The sequence below is a fragment of the Silurus meridionalis genome, chromosome 15, assembly GCF_014805685.1.
Source record: "Silurus meridionalis isolate SWU-2019-XX chromosome 15, ASM1480568v1, whole genome shotgun sequence".
Classification (NCBI taxonomy): domain Eukaryota; kingdom Metazoa; phylum Chordata; class Actinopteri; order Siluriformes; family Siluridae; genus Silurus; species Silurus meridionalis.
In genome coordinates this window covers 23,715,835-23,734,647 of record NC_060898.1, presented here as the reverse complement: position 1 = coordinate 23,734,647, position 18,813 = coordinate 23,715,835, and the positions used below count along the sequence as shown (strand labels likewise).

Here is an 18,813-nt window from a genome sequence, read left to right as displayed (position 1 = left end):
TGTTTCTGTGCATCTTTTACATGATATACTTTACTTTTTATATTCATATTTGTTTATGAATGAAATATAATGGCAGTACTGTTTGTGTTTTCCACCAGTGATGAAGCAGTACATAAAGCATGTATTTGAGTTAAAGTAGATCCAGTAGGTAAAATGTGACTTCAGTAAAGTAAAAGTGTCTCTTTAAACTTTCACTTGAGTAAAAGTACAAAAGTTTTTGCCTTCAAATGTACTTCAGTATCCAAAGAAGTGATTTATTATAATTATAATGTATTATAATTTATATCACAAAACTCTTTGCTTAAACGACTTTGCTGAGGCAAGTTAGGAGTTTCTTCATCATTTATTCCTCTCTAAATATTTAAATAAACCTTTATGACATCACCTCATGTAAATGTAATGAAATCCACAAGTGCTAGTTTAGCTAGTGTATCAGACTAGACTAGTTAGGTTGTAGTTGTTTTCTTTGCAAACTACACACTTTATGACAAACCACATACTATAAATTATGTTATGCAGCTAAAAGAAATGTTTCTCTGTGCATTAAAGCAAAGCAGGCAACAGCATAACCTACGTGATATACAGTTATTTCATTAAATGCATTATTCTTTATTCTCCTCATCCCGAGATGAGTGATAGAGCTGCACACACACCGTTACCTTCTGCACGTTTCCCCAAGTCAAGTCAAGTTTATTTGTATAGCGCTTTTCACAACAGACATTGGCTTAAAGCAGCTTTACAGAAATCAACAGTCAAGGTGAATGGTGTGTGTTTATCCCTGATGGAGACTGTGGTGAAGGAAACACTCCCTTAGATGTTATGAGGAAGAAACCTTCAGAGGAACCAGACTTAAAAGGGGAACCTCATCCTCATTTGGGTGACATCAAGAGTGTGATCATAAATCTTTAAACAATACAGAACACTGGAGAGTGAGAACTAAATCACTACTTCTTTTTTCTCAATTGGTCTCCTGAGGGTTTACACCTTTATATAATAATAATTATAATTTGGATTCAGTTCACGTTACTGGTGAGACGTCACCCAACCCCCCTCCTCTCCTTTCTGAGTGTATGAGTGAGGGAACTTCTCCGGGTGGTGGGTGCAACACTCTCCGTGCCGCATAACCGGGAAGATGGCACTCTGTGCGTCTGCACACGTCTCCTAAATCCGCCACTGCCAAGAGCCAATCAGAAGACAGCGTGCGCTCGAGCCTGATTGGTGACTCGCTGCGTGTTTCACCAATTACGTTTCTATACGTAATAATAATAATAAAAAGAAACGACTGATTTGGCGATTTGGCGATATGACGTTGAGTAAAAAGTTACATATTTCAATTTGGAATGTAGTGAAGTTAAAGTCAAAGTCTCCCCAAACGGAAATACGTAAGTAATACTAGAGAATTGTTTTTATGGAGTTTATGTTGAAAGAATTACATTTATTAATAAAAATATAATTATTAATTATAAAATGAAGTAAAATGTTAATACAGTACAGTACTCTCAGTAATCTCAGTTTGCAAACCAGGAGAAGGTGGGAGTGGAGGACGCTATCATCTGCATGTCACCGATTCGTCTCTCTCACCTGGACAGTGCCAGCAGGGCTGTGAGAATTACATTTCTGGACTTTTCCATTGCTTTCAACACCATCCAGCTGTTGCTCCTCAGAGATAAACTGACAGAGATGGGAGTGAGCTCACACCAGGTGGCATGGATCCCAGACTACCTGACAGGCAGACTTCAGTACGTACGACTGGGGGACTGCAGGTCTGACAAGGTAATCAGCAGTACAGGAGCACCACAAGTGACTGAGCTCTCTCTGGTCCTGTCCACCCTGTACACATCGGACTTCCAATACAACTCAGAGTCCTGCAACGTACAAAAGTACACTGCTATTGTCGGCTGTATCAGGAGTGGACAGGAGGAGGAGTACAGGAAACTAATCCAGGACTTCGTTACATGGTGTGAATTTAACCACCTCAACACCACAAAGACCAGGGAGATGATGGTGGACTTCCAGAGGCCCATGTCTCAACCTGAGCCTGTGACTATTAACGGTGACTGTGAGGAGATTGTGAAGACCTACAACTACCTGGAAATGCATCTGGATGATAGAATGGACTGGACTGCCAACACAGATGCTCTGTGCAGGAGAGAGCAGAGCCAGCTGTAATTCCTCAGTAGGCTGGCATCCTTCAAAAAGCTGCTGCAGATCAGACTGTCATGGCAAGTGCCCTCTTCTATGTGGCGGTGTGCTGGGGAGGCAGCATCAAGAAGATAGACGCTTCATGTGTGGACAAGCTGGTGAGCAAAACAGGCTCATTTGGAGGCTCGGAACTGGACAGCCTGACATCAGTGGCAGAGAGACGGGTGCTGAGCAGGTTCCTGTCAATCATGGACAAACCACTGCATCCACTGCACAGCATTGTCTCCAGGCAGAGGAGCAGCTTTAGTGAAAGGTGGCTGTCACTACCCTGCCCACTGACAGACTGAGGAATTCGTATCGCGTAACCACGGCGATAAACGGGGGATTACTGTATTTATACAGTACCAGTCAATATCCTTATTAGTGCTACTACAACTACTGGAGAAATCCATATTATGGCAAGAAACATTCAGTTAAGCAAAGAGAAAAGATCCATCATTACTTTAAGAAATGAAATTCAGTCAATCCAAACCATCTCAAGAACTTTAAATGTATCTCTTTAAGTGCAGTCTCCAAAACCATCAAACGCTATGATGAAACAGGCTCTCATGAGGACCATCCCAGGAAAGGAAGGCCAAGAGCTACCTCTGCTGCAGAGGATACATTTATTAGAATTACCAGCCTTAGAAATATCAGATTTACATAAATGCTACTCAGAGTTCAAATGGTAGATATATTTCAACATCCACTGTTCAGCGGAGACTGTGAGAGGAGTCTGACCTTCAACGTCAAATTGCAGCAAATAAACTATTAATTCAGAAGAACCACAAGCAGAAGATACTTTATTAAACCCTAAATTAAACCCTAAATAAATGTAAATTCAATGTAGCTCATGATTATACACACTGAAGCAAATCCATTACGACTCTGTAGTTTGAAAAACATCTCAAATCTTTTTGAGTTTCATTAAAAATATTTACAGAGAAACCTCAGAAGTGCTTTGATACGCTCTAAACATACAAATGGTGTTCATTCGAAACTGATCTGTTTGGAAATTATGATACTTAATAGAAAATGTTCCAAGAACAAGCCAGAAGGATTTATTTATTAAATCTAAACACGTGTTCTTTTGGTTTATTTTTATTCGAAATGGTTGTCATGCTCTATTTGTTCCACAAGGGGGCAGAAAAGTCAAGTTGACAAAGAGTAAATGATTTCACAAGTAAAAAGAAAATATACAGTATGCAGAGAAGCTTCTCACATTTTTCACCAGAAGATCAGTTTTGATTGCAGGAACCCGTCACACCTGTAAAAACCTGACACTTTTATGGGTAAAAGATAACAAAATTAAAAGATTTGACGATTACGGCTGAAGAGAAAATCGCAATGTGATAAAGAATAACGGAAGAAGAAACTTAGATTTATTCCAGTATGTATATGTTTATATATAAAAACACAAAAATGTATATGATTTGTTTCAGACCTTTACTGTCACTGCATCACCTTGTTTGCTGATTCATACATGCTGGGTGAGTGGACAGGCTAATATTGTGAAGGCCATGCTCCTGGGCATATGAGGAAAGAAAAAGAGAGGGAGGGAGAGGACAGATCTCCTCCTCCTTCACGTCAAATTTCTGTTTATTACCCTTGGCACGTGGCACCTTATATTGAGTGCAAAGGAGAACCGACTCCAACGTGCATTCCTCTATAAATCTGTGAGATTGCGAGTGCTCGCTCATGATTATCTCATAAACTTGGTGTGTGGAGACTGTCCACTTCATTAGAAACACATCTACACCTTTTCATCCACACAATTTCAGCCTGCATCAAACATCGGAATCAAGAGAATTCCTGCGATCTCAGTTAATCACTGCGACTGTTTTAAACACTGTAAAGTTCAAACAGAAAGAGAAACGACTGAGCAAACGGAACTTCTGCAGGAGGTTGATGAGAGAGTGCAGAAGAACGACCAGAAGGCATTCCCAATCAAATCACCACGCTTTACAACTGTTGTGAAGATCACATCATGGTTATGAAGAACAGGAATCTGAGGCTGCACCAAACAACTACCGAAGACCAGAAGATTTCATTTCTTATGATTTGAAGGTGTATATACACTGTACGACCAAACGTTCATGGTCACCTGACCACTCGAGATTGCTATGTACTTTTTGAACATCTACATTGTGCTCCCATTTGGTGTTATTGTAATCGCCACTTTTTTTGGGAAGATGTTCCTCTAGATTTTGTGGAGATTCATTCAGCCAGAAGGGTGTTAGTAAAGTCAGATACCGAGGTACAGGTAGGTGAGAAGGTGAGGAGACCTGTGGTGCAGTCAGCGTTCACATTTAACCGAAAAGTTTTAATAGGGTTTAGAGCAGGAGATCTTCCACTCCAACTTATGTCAGGTGTCACAATACTTTTAGCTATATAGTGTATATGAGGAAGAAAGCTGCTGTAAACTCTTTGCTCCTCAGATATTCCTCTGGTGGGGGATCTAATGACTTTATGACCGATAACATCTTGGATGTCCTATGTGTCTATAAATATCAGGATAAAAACAAACGATGTAAACACTGCCCCCTATAGGAGAAATATAAATAATAATAATAATAATAATAATAATAATAATAATAATAATAATAATAATAAATATAGCTGCAAGCAGCGATGGCGGGCCCTCGCACATTTGTGTATCGCTATACGGTGCCTTCCAGAAAACAATGCACGGTGGGCAAGTGCATCAAGTGGGTAAATATCAGTGGACTATTTTATGTTGTTACTGACCCATTTGTGGACTGTAGGTAAAAGAAACCCCACATTTTAGACAAACGGGGGCACTAGTGAGCTACTTAAGAGACACACCATTGTCCGACCTTTTTGTCCACACTTGTGATGTATGTGACTTGTCAAATGTGATGTATGTGTCAAATTTCAAGATAATCTAAGCACGCCAAAAGCCTTAAATATGCCTGAAATAAAAGTAAAGTTTGACGCGTTGCCATGGGAACAGCGTTCGAGATATCAAAAATCACATTGCAAATTATCATCTACAATGTCTCCGCATCATGTTGATTACGTTTGGTGTCAATCGCATAAATATCCTGGGAGGAGTATTTAAAGGTCACCACATGCAACTGTCAAAAATCCACCTTTTGTGACTGACACACTTCCTGGCGCCTGTTGGTGGCGCTATGTCCAAGATTCACAATAGGCACATCGATGCGATCGGAATCCTTGGCCAAACATACAAACCGCGTGTCATACAATTAGAAATTTTTTTGCTTTAGATATTAGACACTTCCTGTTTCTCTGAATTCGCCATAAATTTGTCGCCTCGCCATGGCAGCACCGTTCGAGATATCAAAAATCCCTTCACAATTTCGCAAGTGCAATGTCTCGGCATCATGTTCACCACTTCTGATGTCAATCGCATGAATTCCCTAGGAGGAGTATTTAAAAGTTCACCACATGCACTTTTGAAACCATCCAAAATGGCTGACTTCCTGTTGGGCGGAGCTAATAGGTTTGATTGTGAAAGTTGTTCGGGTCGATGGGATCTATATGCCTACCAACTCTCGTTCATGTGCGTACATGTTTGCCTGATCTGTGCACCAATATTTGTTGTTTACATTACAGGGGGCGCTACAGAGCCCTATTGCTACGCCTATGTTCCAGCCTTTGACAGGTCCTAATGGCAGACGACTTTGACGTCTGTGCCAAATCTCCGGTGTTTTCGAGCATGTTAAGGCACCCAAAGTGCATGCCAAGTGCTTCAATACGCCTGAAAATGAAAGTTTGAGGCGTTGCCATGGGAACGGCGTTCGAGATATCAAAAATTCCTTCGCAATTTATTATCTACAATGTCTCAGCATCATGTTGACCACGTTTGGTGTCAATCGCATAAACATCCTGGGAGGAGTATTTAAAAGTTCACCACATGCAACTGTCAAAAAATCCACCTTTTGTGACTGACACACTTCCTGGCGCCTGTTGGTGGCGCTATGTCCGAGATTCACAATAGGCACATCGATGCGATCGGAATCCTTGTCAGAACATACACACCGCGTGTCATCCGAATAAGACATTTTTTTGCTTTAGATATTAAACAATTTAGCAAGTCCAATGTCTCGGCATCATGGTCACCACGTTTGATGTCAATCGCATGAATTCCCTAGGAGGAGTATTTACAACAAACCAAAATGGCTGACTTCCTGTTGGGCGGAGCTCATAGTTTAAAGCGCGAAAGTTGTTCGGCTCGATGAGATCTATATGCGTACCAACTCTCGTACATGTGCGTACATAATTGCCCGATCTGTGCACGAATGTTTGTTTTTTAATTACAGGGGGCGCTACAGAGCCCCCCTGCCACGCCTGAATACCGGCCTTTGTCCGGCCCTAGTGACAAAGGACTCTGACGTGTGTGCCAAATTTCAAGAGTTTTCGAGTATGTTAAGGGACCTCTAATGACCAATGTGTGTAAAAAAAAAAAAAAAAAAAAAAAAAATTCTAAGGAAAACAATAGGGCTTCGCACCTCTGGTGCAGGCCATTCTGCCCTGCTCCTCGGTGCTCGGGCCCTAATAATAATAATAATAATATGTTTTAAAGTTTACGGTGCAGGAAAGAAGAATAAAACAGATTGAATTTGTTCTCTTATCTCCATCTTCCTTCAGAGGTGATCTCTGGCCTCACTTTCATGACCGTTTGTACTTTTTTCCTTTCTACTCTTCTACAGTGTTTCAGTGGATTGTTAAGTGGAGGGAAGTCGAGCAGACGTGAAGACGAGGTCGCTGCAGATGTCAGAACACAGCATTTGTTTCTGAAGGGATGTAGAACACAAGAACGGAACCCATGACCTTAAAAGTTTAGCAGAAGTTTAGAAAGTGGACGACGAGGCAGAATTTTAATATTTGCATTGCTTTTTTTTTTTGCAAGTGACTCGAGTGCTCGAGGATTTGATTTATGAGCTCATACATCAAGTTATATTTTATTTTTACAAATGGCACTTTTACATTATCCCTCCCAATGCACGCTTTTTTTTTTTTTATTTTTCATCCGGTTCCAGAAACATCCATCGTTTCCAACTTTCCGAAGTCACTCCATCAAAGACAGCGGCATCCAGCCCTCTCCTCCCTCTCTCCCTCAGTCATCCCTCCATCCATTCCTCCCTCTATCCATCTCTTACTACCCCCATCCATTCCTCCATTCCTCCTTCCATTCATCCCAGGAGTGTTTACAGCTTTGATTAAACTCTGAGATTTATTCGCTCTATTCCAAGCAGAAATCCCCCATCCCCACCTTTTATTCACTCAAATCCATTTAATAGCATCTGCTGCTGTTGCAAATCAAAGAATCCGTGAATGTGAAAAAAGATTAATACAGCACATCCGGGTGCAGGCGGCATGTTGGAGCTGCGTATTTTTTTTCTTTGCGTAGGTGAGACGGGAGGAGTGAATGAGGTGGAATGTGAAAATTCATTGCGATGGACTCTGGGATGAGTAATGGCAACATAACCAGCAGCTCCTGCGGCTCCTCTGGTGGAGAAGGTCACTCAACCTGTATGGCGTAAACATCGATTTCCCATCTCCTTCATCCTCCTAAATCAGCTTCCTGGTTAAAGAAGAGAAAGTTATCACGAGGTTGGGGATTGATATTTATATGCAGGCTTTCAAACAGCTTTCTTGCCTGGTGTCTTTCTCTCTCAGGCATCTCAGAGTCGACACGTTTCTCTCCTCAATGAACGAGTCTTCATAACAGCTGTGAGGTTTTTCTGTGCACAAACTCCCTAAGACTTCATGAGGAAGAAACCTTAAGAGGAACTCAAAAGGGAACCTCATCCTCATCATCAGCACCAGATGTTCATTCATTGCAGATCCATCATTGTTGAAGTGTTTAGTGATGGACGCTTACGTGCAGAATTGTTCATGCAAACTGTGGTCCTGAGCACATTGTAGCAGACTGGTGATAATAATTACAGTTCAATCTATCGTCAAAGTTCTGGAGTTGCTCAGTAACTTCATAGATCTTTAGGCTGTAGATGATGATAATGAAGCTGTTGGAGTGAACACCTGGTGCTGTTTTTCATTTCTATTTCTCATTTCAACGTTTTCTTCTCCAGTTCATCAAATTGTATCTTGAGCCGTTTATCAAAATCCCCATATTCACTAGAGGTGGCCAAAGTCCACACATCCTTCACTCAGTAGAAGTGCAGATACTGATGTTTTAAAAGACTCTGGTAAAAGCTGAAGTTCTGACTGCACTTTTTTACTCAAGTTAAAGTAAAGAAGTTTGTGCTCCGACATGTTCTTCAGTAAAAAGTAGTGATTATTACTACCTGTTTTAGTGTCATGCTGGAAACTGAACCTCACGTCATATCAATATATTAATATAAAACTAATTAAAAATGTTGTTCTCTAATGAATGTCTCCAGACTGAAGATCCACCATATAGAACACAAGCAGAGAAAAGATGATGATGATGATGATCAGGAATGTCTCTGTTCTCAGTCATTTTCTCATCACTGACTCCCTCTGTCTCATCCACATTAACCCCAGACTTCTTACTACCTTCTGCTCTGCTCACTGTGAGCTTCAGAATCTAGTCTACGTCTGTGGTGTGAGAGACAGGAAATGATCCACCAGTGAATTAAAAAAAAGCACAATGACAGGAAGCAGGTTGATGAGCTGAAAACGGTGCAGTGAGAAGAAAATATTGATGATGTCACCAAACAGATTAAAACTAAAGTAACAAGTCTGTTTTGAAAATGTAAGAAGTAGAAAGTACAGATATTTGTGTAAAAGTGTAGAGTAAAAGTAAAAAATAAAGTAAAAATACTGATACCAGAAAAATCTACTTAAATACAGAAACAAAGTATTTGTACTTCATTACTTCCCTCATTTCGTATTCTCCATAGAAGTTCCACCACACGCAAAACTCCTCCATGTAGCTCAGTGAGGTCATTAGGAAATGTGTACAATCTCTGTTTCACAATTCTCATAAAAATGTATATTGTTGCCAAAAAAGAGTAAAATTTTCATCATGAGTCTGTCTCTGTCTGTCTGTCTGTCTGTCTGTCTGTCTGTCTGTCTGTCTGTCTGTCTGTCTGTGTTTTCCTATCATGTTCAGATAAAGTCTAGCCCCAGTATTCATCTCTGATTGAGCTGAACATCTTCAAGCCGTTGACCTTCAGACAGCTGGAGGATTATCTGCTTTTACTAAACCACATTGTTCATATACAACAACAGAATCACACACATTTTCATAATACAGCAAAGCAGACACGTCGCCTGGACGAGAACTTGTGATTGTTCTTACTTTCTCACTGAACTTTTTCTTGTGTTTTTGCCTGTGATGTGATGGACAGCTTCATCCTTTATCCATGGGACTGAGCTAATCGCATTAGTACTGATCTTTTTTTGTTTGTGTGTGAATCCTACAGCGTCATCACAACAGAAGATCTCAAATTGAGTTCTTAAAATGAAGCGTTTCCAGATGCAGAACGAAGCTGCGCTTGCACAAAAAAATGTGATTCATCAACAAACAGTGCTGAGGAAAAGATCTAATCGTATAAGCTGCACAAATCCAATTATACCAGATTGTCAAAAAAGGCAACCAGATAAAGAAAAAAGACCGAGCAGCCTGGGCATCAGCAGTGGGTGGGGTGACTTCCTGCTGGCACAGGAAATGGGTATCACATTGACTTTATTGCACAAGGAAGTGACAAGGAAATAGTTTAAATGCATGTCAGTAGGAAAAAGGAAGCCTGCAGTCATTTTATTAGCATTTCTATTTTTCTTATATACGTATAAACATGACCATACTTAGAGTTACTATTATTATTATTATTATTATTATTATTATTATTATTATTATTATTATTATTATTATATTTTTAATTTTTTTATATATTATCTCATGATATATGAGTTCATTCACAAACTCCTAGCAATCTGCTGCAATGATAATAAAAAAATATGTATACAACAAAAAATGTATTTTATACAAATTTTATTTTTGTTATAAAATTTTTTATAACAAAAATTTATCATATTTTAATCTATTAATTTTTATAATACATTAAAAAAATGTGATTATTAAATATAATTTTTATATAATTATATATATATATAAAACCAATTCAATCATAAATACATTTCCCATTTCTTTTTTTGCATTGTACACTTTTTGTTCTTTTTTTGGAAACTTCAATACACAAAAACATTAATTATGTATTTAAGGACAATATTAATCATTTTACATATATGGCATTTTGGCAGAAGCCCTTATTCAGAGCAACTTACAAATAAGCAGTTTAGGGTTAAGGGTCTTGCTCAAGGGCCCAGCAGTGGCACCCTGGTGGTACTGGGATTTGAACTCATTTCTAAGGTCCAATGCTTTAACCCCCAAGCTACCATCTCCATTTGTGCCAGTCCACACTATCCAGAACAACTTCTCCAATTATCAACAATATTCAAATACATTTGTAAACTATAATAAGAATTATGATTCATTTGCCTGATTTAAAACCTATTGTGGAAACATTAAAACCCCAACATGGACAATCGCCTCATAATGACGATCATCAAAAACGCCATAAAGCTCCGGATGCATAAATCCCCCCCCCATGTCACCACCGGCCGAAGGGAGCGGCACTGCCTCATTAAAAAAGAATATTAGAGTGACCGGGGAAGAGGATTGTCTATTCTCGGGTTCAGTGGTTCATTTGATAGAGGCTTTACCAACCAAATAAATAAAAGATGTCTTGCTGTATCAGGCGCTTTCCGACAAATTAAACGCAATCTAGTGGAACGGAGGGTTCAGAGTCGAGCGTCTGCTCCTGCTGAGTACGAGCGGCGACTAACGCACGACACGAGCCCTTCTGCCAGCACTATTACACCTTTTACAAAAGGAATACATGTGAACGGAATCACTGAAGGCTTATTAAACCCAGTAGGATCCACTTCAGTGTTCCTTTAATTGATCCGGATTATCTTTTTATGTTTGGTTAACAGTGCGATATCGCTTTAAGGTCATCGATGTGTTGTTTGGTTGTTGATGGCTGTAAATGTGGAACTCATTCCCTTCTCAGGATTAGGTGTAATATATATATATTAGTAGGCAGGATAGAAATAGGGGACATGTGATGTGATGTGGCAGGTGTATCATGAAGACATCACAGGTCCTGGATAGATTTTTTTTTTTTAAACAGTTCCTATCCATCCTGATGAAGTTCTCATCAATCTCACTGCAGCTCAGGATGATCCGAATAGCAGAACAAACCCCACTTCAGATTGCTGTGGGTGGCAAAAAAAAGGATTTAAACTGCAATATACACAAAAGGTTTTTCTGTAATGGTTCAGCTCTACAATCACTCGAATCTTCATCAGTGAACATCTGAAAACTTCAACAATGTTGGAACTATAATGAATGGACTTTCAATATCTCTCAGATCAGGATTTGATATACCTTTTTAAAATGCAATTACAGGGAATAAATTAAAATTAATTAAAAGCACAAATAAAATAAATTTTTAAAAAGAAGGCTTCTCAAATCCTGACATTCTACATGGAAAACAATATTCAATTCAATTCAATTCATGTTTATTTGTATTGCGCTTTTAACAATGAACATTGTCTCAAAGCAGCTTTACACAGATAATGTGGTGATTAAACATAAATATGTTCTTTGTAAGTATGTTTGTCCCTGATGAGCAACTGTGGCAAGGAAAAACTCCCCGAGATGGCATAAGGAAGAAACCTTGAGAGGAACCAGACTCAAGAGGGAACCCATCCTCATCTGGGTTGCACCAAATGTCCATTTGAAGCATATATACAAAGTTGCGGGGTACAGTGATGATGATCAGAAGCAAACTGCACTCCCGAGTCAGTGCAGCAGACCGCCGACACCAACTACAGTCCAATCCGTCCTCAAAGCACCCGTTCTACTCCGAATTATATGGAACCACCCAAGGTGTTGATGAGAGACCGTCCCAAGCTGCACAGAAGTGTGAAGATCCACGGAGGGGAGAGGGGCAGGAACAGTGGTCACTGGAGCCTCAGGAGCATGTTTAACTCGACCGAGAGAGAGAGAGAGAGAGAGAGAGAGAGAGAGAGAGAGAGAGAGAGAGAGAGAGAGAGAGAGAGAGAGAGAGGGTGACGGGAAGAGAAGGATATGGATTATTAAGTGTAACTATTGGTGTATGAAAGTTAATGTCACTGTGCAGTTTGGACTCCGGCAAGACTCGCTATGGCAGCATAACTAAAAGGAAGAACCAGAAGGTAACACAGACATGAGGGATCTCTGGGATAAGAGACGACCCACCACACCACCGTCAACAATATGTGGCCAAAAGTATTGGGACACCAGCTTTTCCAGCCTTATGTGGTTCTGCCTCGAACTGATCAGCTCATCAGCTCATGTTGTAGCATGAGATTTTCCCTGCTCTTGAACTAGGAGACCTGAACGTGTTCCAGCATCACAATGCCCCTGTTCACAAGCTCCATGAAGATCTGCTTTCCATGAGTTGGAAGATGTGGAAGATCTCCTGCTATAGAACTCCAACCCTTTTGAACACCTTTGGTAAGAATGTGAACGCTGACTGCACCCCAGGTCTTCTCAGCTTCTTACCTACACTAGTACCTGACTTTACTAACACCGTTGTAGTTGAATGAATCTCCACAAAGTCTAGATGAACATCTTCCAAGAAGAGTGGAGCTCTAAATGTGGAATAGGGTGTTCAAAAAACCTCAGATAAAGGCTGTGAAAAGCTGTGCACAATATTTTCATGTTCCAGGGTTTGAGGTACACAGATGAATTTTGCTGCTTCTGCATAAGAACGATGACAAAACAAGTCAATCTGCCTTTTAGGATTAACTTTAGCATACAGAGTGTATTCAGGAAGCGGGTGTACTTCCCCGTATTAATGACAGGCTGCTTTGAGGAAGCTTGAGTAGTAAGTGATGAGACAGCCGGAGCTCCTGATTACACACACGAGGATAAACGTCACTTACAGAAACAAGGGCCGTTTGTCTCCTGTACAGTTTATAGCAACGACACTCGACCCACGAGCATTTGTGCGCCTCGGTTACCAACGCAGTCACATATGCTGATTTCCTGCTTCTGGTGAGGATGTTCTTTAGGTAATAAAAAAAAAGTCTCGAGTCTCAGCGGTGACGGAAACACAAGCGTTCGTCCCGAACTGCCGGTCCAGGTGCTTGTCCTTAGGAGTTATCTTTACTCCTGTTTTCCGCATTTTGTCAAACAGTTTCTGACAGCTGTTCCCCACTCACTCAGTGAGTAAAGGGAAAGTTGGAAGGAGCAACAAGGGACCAGGATCAGACACTACCTCGTTTTCCTCTTCCTGCTTATCGCTCCCCAGGCTGCTGTAGTTGTCTGTCAAGGCCTGTAGCCTTTTCTTTTTTTGTTTGTTTGTTTTTCCATCATTTCTCTCCTCTCCTTTTTTTTTTTTTTTGCTCTGCACTCCTCTGAGCCATACGTTCCCCAGTTTGCCAACTGTTATCTAAGTGCCCCAGTTTCTGAGAGAACCAGCCCTTCCAGCCATAACACACACACACACACACACACACGCTCCTTTATAGCGTGTTGCCCAAAAACTCTGGCGATGAGGGAATCCAGAGAAAGTGGATTTTCTACAGACTGCTGTTTTCACTCCTAAGTTGTATGTTGTTGTTTTTTTTCTTTAAGAAAATAAAAAAATATCTATATAGAAATGTAAATATATAAACATACATAATAATGGTGTTTTAATTTATACTCAATATATTTTATACTTACTGACATGCCTGAGGTTTGCTGTGCATGCGTGTGTGTGTGTGTGTGTGAGAGAGAGAGAGAGAGAGAGAGAGAGAGAGGATGAGTGATGTGAGTCCTGTTTCCAGCTACACCTCCCTTTGCTATCTGTTATCTGTGAGCTCAGCCATGAGGTCTTGTGTGTGTACGTGTGTGTGTGTGTGTGTGTGTGTGTGTGTGTGTGTGTGTGTTTTAAAGGAGCTCAGTTCTGAACATAAATTTCTCAAGAGCCTAAAAGATCTGCCTGTGCAGTCGAGTCACAAAGCAGCTAAGATGCACTGCACCGACTCCCTCGCCCCTGTGATTTACCCGACTCCATCAGGAACTGGGGTAAGTGGGGGTATTTAGGGAGCTATATGTAAGACACACACACACACACACACACACACAGATACACACACTCACACACTCACACTCACACACCTGAGCTAAGCGAAATGCCTTTAGAGATGATCTGTAAACAAATCATGACCACGTGTGCGTCTGCAGTGACATAAGCAGGGCTGGAACGTGTCACTGAGTGATGCTGTTGATAAATCGATTCCCTGGTGACTTGTTTAATGCCTCATTAGTTGTTATGTCAGAGACACAAGAGCACACAGGATTACGAGCTTGTGTGATACTCGTTGTCTTCCTTCCTTCTCCTGCTCATGAATGCACGATAAACACCTTCATTGTACAGAAAAATGCAGTAAAAGGAGCGATCTCTTCTACAAACACACTCCGATTTTACATTGCAGTGTGTGTGTGTGTGTGTGTGTGTGTGTGTGTGTGTGTGGGATGCAAAATATTTCTGGTAATAAAATAAAATCACAGTAAACCCTGCTGTAATCTCTGGGTCGTGATCGAGGCTTAAGGATGACGTCATGAAGAGTTTTATTGCCACGTATAAAGTAAACACAAACACATACAGGACAAAAGGACAAAACTGGACAGTGACATATGGAAATGTTAAAGGCATTGCTTTTCTCCGGAAATCTTTCGAAAACAACGTCCTTCGCCGTCTCTCGGTTCTCTAGACATAATTTAATCAAGGTCGACGTGAACACTTTAGAGAGTCGACGCTCTGAGGTTACTGCAGAAGTAACCGTCTAAAGAGAGAACCTTGACGTTCAGAAGTACCTAAAGCTCAGCGATCAGTATTTGAAAGTCAAATCGGAGGAAGTGGAATGTTTGTTTACCGACTGAGTCGCAGCCTCTAACAATGCTCTTCTTTTTTTATATCTCACATCTCTGCTGCTGAATAAAACAATATGTAGATGTTAGGAAATGGGGACGCTAGGAAAGAAGAAGTGGTTTCATTAACACTGTTAGGGTCAAGTTCAGGTGGGTTTTTAGATAAAATTCAAATAAAACAACATGGCCACCTCCATGAGATCATGTGTCCTGTTAAATGAGTTTATTATGTATTTACTTTCTCAAAAAGCGCACAAGATTATAGATTTATCCACACGCCTATAACGATACTGTATATCTAAAGTAAATGCTGCTATAAATTCATTTCCAAGCGGGAGGTCTGAATTTCCGAGTTTTTTTATGAACGCAAACAAAATAATCATCATTTAGATTGTGCTAATTGTAGCACCCCCTAGTGTACTGGCATGCACATAGCACACAAATAAAGAAAAGCCTGAACCAATGGTCTTCATTTAGGCATTTCGTTGTTCTATGAGTCAGGTTTCAGCCTCAGAGATCTAGATGGAGGTGTGGGTTCTTCCAAATACTAGGCAGATCCTTCAGTATCATTTACAAATATCATTCCACAATAACATCATTTTCAACACCGAAGACATCAAATGGACGTTGTTTAGTTTCTGAACTCACCAGTTAGAACCATGCATTTGTCCTGTTCCTGGTTTGTACGCCAGAGATGAACTGTGAGCTCTCTAGAGGTTTACTGCAGGATGGGGGAAGGGGGGGGTAATCAAATAGAATGCAGTTTCCTCCCTTGCCAGAGTTTAGCATTAGATCGCAAGTTTGATTCCCTGGGAATCTCAGAGAATATTGCAAATTATGAATCTATTTATTTCCTTCGAGTCGCTTAGTGAGAACCTTTGCTGTAAAAAATGCAATACAAATATATTGTATTAAATTAAGTTGTTTCCAGTGCATTTCTGTTGGCTGTCAATCACAGTAACACAAGCCAAACGCACGTGTCTTCCAGCTGATGTAAAGAAGTGGGAGGATCATGCAGATGTTAGCAGCAGCAGACTGTTTGACTTCCTGATATCAGTCATTTGATATTTAAGAATGTTTTGGTGCAAATTGATCAAATAGAGGAGAAAAGCCTTGGGGTGTTTTTATCGTTAGATTATTAATATTGTGATTAATAACGTGCTTAACACGTTTGAGTCTCATATTGTTGTCTCACAACAAACCAAAAATAAAGCATGGTCACATAAATCAGTTCTATCACACAGACCATGCTGTGATTTCTTTCAGGACATACCTGGCCAATTAGTTAAATACATCCAATTGCTAGATCACTGGCAGGATTTATTCATACCTGGTGCCTGCAAAAATGTTTTTTGGATGATCTGAATGGTCCCACAGCAGTGATTTGTAATTACTGGATGCTTCATGATTGACCAGAAGATGCTGCTATTGCTCTGTCATTTTCTTTGCACTGTAGCAGTGTCTTTATCTACGTTATTGTACTTTCTCTCTCTACATAAAAACATACACACTGTATGGACAAAAGTTTGTGGACACCGGACCATTCTGCATTTAGTCTTTATTTGCTGTTATAATAATCTCCACTCTTCTGGGAACATTTTCCACTAGATTTTGTGGAGATTTGTTTGGCTACAAGTGTGTTAGTAAAGTCAGGTACTGGTGTGGGTGAGGTGAGGAGGCCTGGGGTGCAGTCAGCTTCACATTTATTATGTTCAATAGGCAGATCTTCATGGAGCTGGCTTTGTGCACAGGAGCATTGTCATGTTGGAACAGGTTTGGGTCTCCTAGTTTAAGTAAAAATATAATTCAAGTTACAGCCTCCAAAGATGTCGGATACAATTGTGTGTCTCCAACAGTTTGGAGAAGAACCACGTGTGTGTGTGTGTGTGTGTGTGTGTGTGTGTGTGTGTAAAAGAAAAGTCGTCTGTTACAATACTTTTGGCCATATATGGTGTATATATATATATATATATATATATATATATATATATATATATATATATATATATATATATATTTTTTTTCTGCATATTGACTGAGGTTTGCAGAATAAACAGAGCCAGGTTTTGTAAACAAATAAATCGAGTGCTATTAAGCTCCAAACACATCACGCATGAATAGATTTCAAGGGCGTTTTACAGTTGCTATGCAACGTTCTTCTCGTTTCGGTTAAACTTCCGGTTTATGGCTGTAAACACACAAAAAATGCTGCACAATGTAATGAGTTTTCTGGAACATTTTTTTTTGGAGCTCATGAGCTTTGGAATTGTTTCTGACCATCCAGATACTGACAAAAAAATCCAAAATGAAGCTCTATCATTCTATATTTTTTTATTATGGGAGATATTTTACTGTTTCTGTAGAAAATAGATCAAAACAAGAGAGAAAAATATGACTATATATTAAAAGGCAGGTTTTTCAGGTGCACACCATCATCCTGCTCGGAACTACAGAATTTGCAATGCAGTCTTCAGATCTTTATCCTTTTCTGAAATAGTCTTCGCACCTTTTCTGTATATTCTGTTCTCCACTCTGTATTTCCGATCGTCGGTCTTGCGTTCATGGCTGCTTTTGCTGCAGGTGAATGAGATTTTGCTATGTTTATTCTTCTCCTGATGTTCCTCTATTCACTTGGTGTGATGCTGTGCAGGTCCGTAGCATGCCGGTGCCGGTTCTGAAGCATGGCAGTGCTGCACTTCGGGTGTGAAACAGCATCATTGGCCATCAAATGGAGCAACAAAACCACACCAATAAAGTATATTGGCACATGTGCAACTTCTCTGTGGACTCTATTGCCCCTGTCTGGTTTTATGTCTTTTTTTTCATCGTCTTATTTTGTAGAAACCTATCATGCTTTTTTGTTAGACCACAACAGCCTCATTTTAAAGCGTCTTTTGTTCATGGTGCTCATTTTCATAGTTTCATAACTTAAATACAATAAAGCCGTCTGCATGCTTTTGATACTCATGACAAAAATAGGGCTTCTGGTGTCCTAAATTCCAATTTCTTCCTTCCTTTTTTCTGGCGCAATGACCACTGAGGATCTCACTCTCCCCAACTAGATCTAAAAAAAAATCACACACCAAAAAGAAATTGGCCAAAAAGATAGGTCATTGGAAAAAAATAAATTGTATCTGTTTTCCCTTCCTCAGTTTTTGTTTTGGAGAAAACGGTTGGAGGCACACAACTGGACAGAACTTCTATATAAATGTATATAGTTTCTCACAACAGTGGGAAACAGCAGGAGTTACAATGACAGTAATTTTCTGATTACCTGCTGCAGGGATGCTCATGTTCTTGACCCGACATACTTCACATTTGACACCTAAAACTGGATAAAAATAACCAGGTGATATTCAGCTGTTTGCTGTTTTGATTAAACTGCAGCTCGGCTTTGACTCGAATGGCTTTACTCAGTCATTTCAATCGTAGTGGCATCATCTTCAATTTTCCATGTGGCTGAAAGTCAGGATGAGAACACACTTCCCACCATCTTTACTTATAAAATGCAAACAGTAATATGGAAATGCATTAAAAAAAAAAATACTATGTTCAGCACATTTCCATCAATATTTTGTTGTAAAGGGCAAATACTGCAATTTTTTATCATGTCTGGCTTTCCAGAATTTTGCCTGTACCTGCTGAATGATAAAAAATAAAAACAGATAAGACGTTAAAAATCTCCA

General features: G+C 39.9%; 1 long non-coding RNA gene across 1 annotated transcript; it reads left to right on the top strand.

Annotated features, from left to right (window-relative positions):
* The first annotated feature begins 12,762 nt into the window (after positions 1–12,762).
* Positions 12,763–18,422, top strand: LOC124398112. Its single transcript, XR_006928019.1, has 3 exons — positions 12,763–13,820; positions 14,150–14,281; positions 17,778–18,422. It is a non-coding gene; the product is annotated as an uncharacterized LOC124398112 (long non-coding RNA).
* The last annotated feature ends 391 nt before the right edge of the window (positions 18,423–18,813 follow it).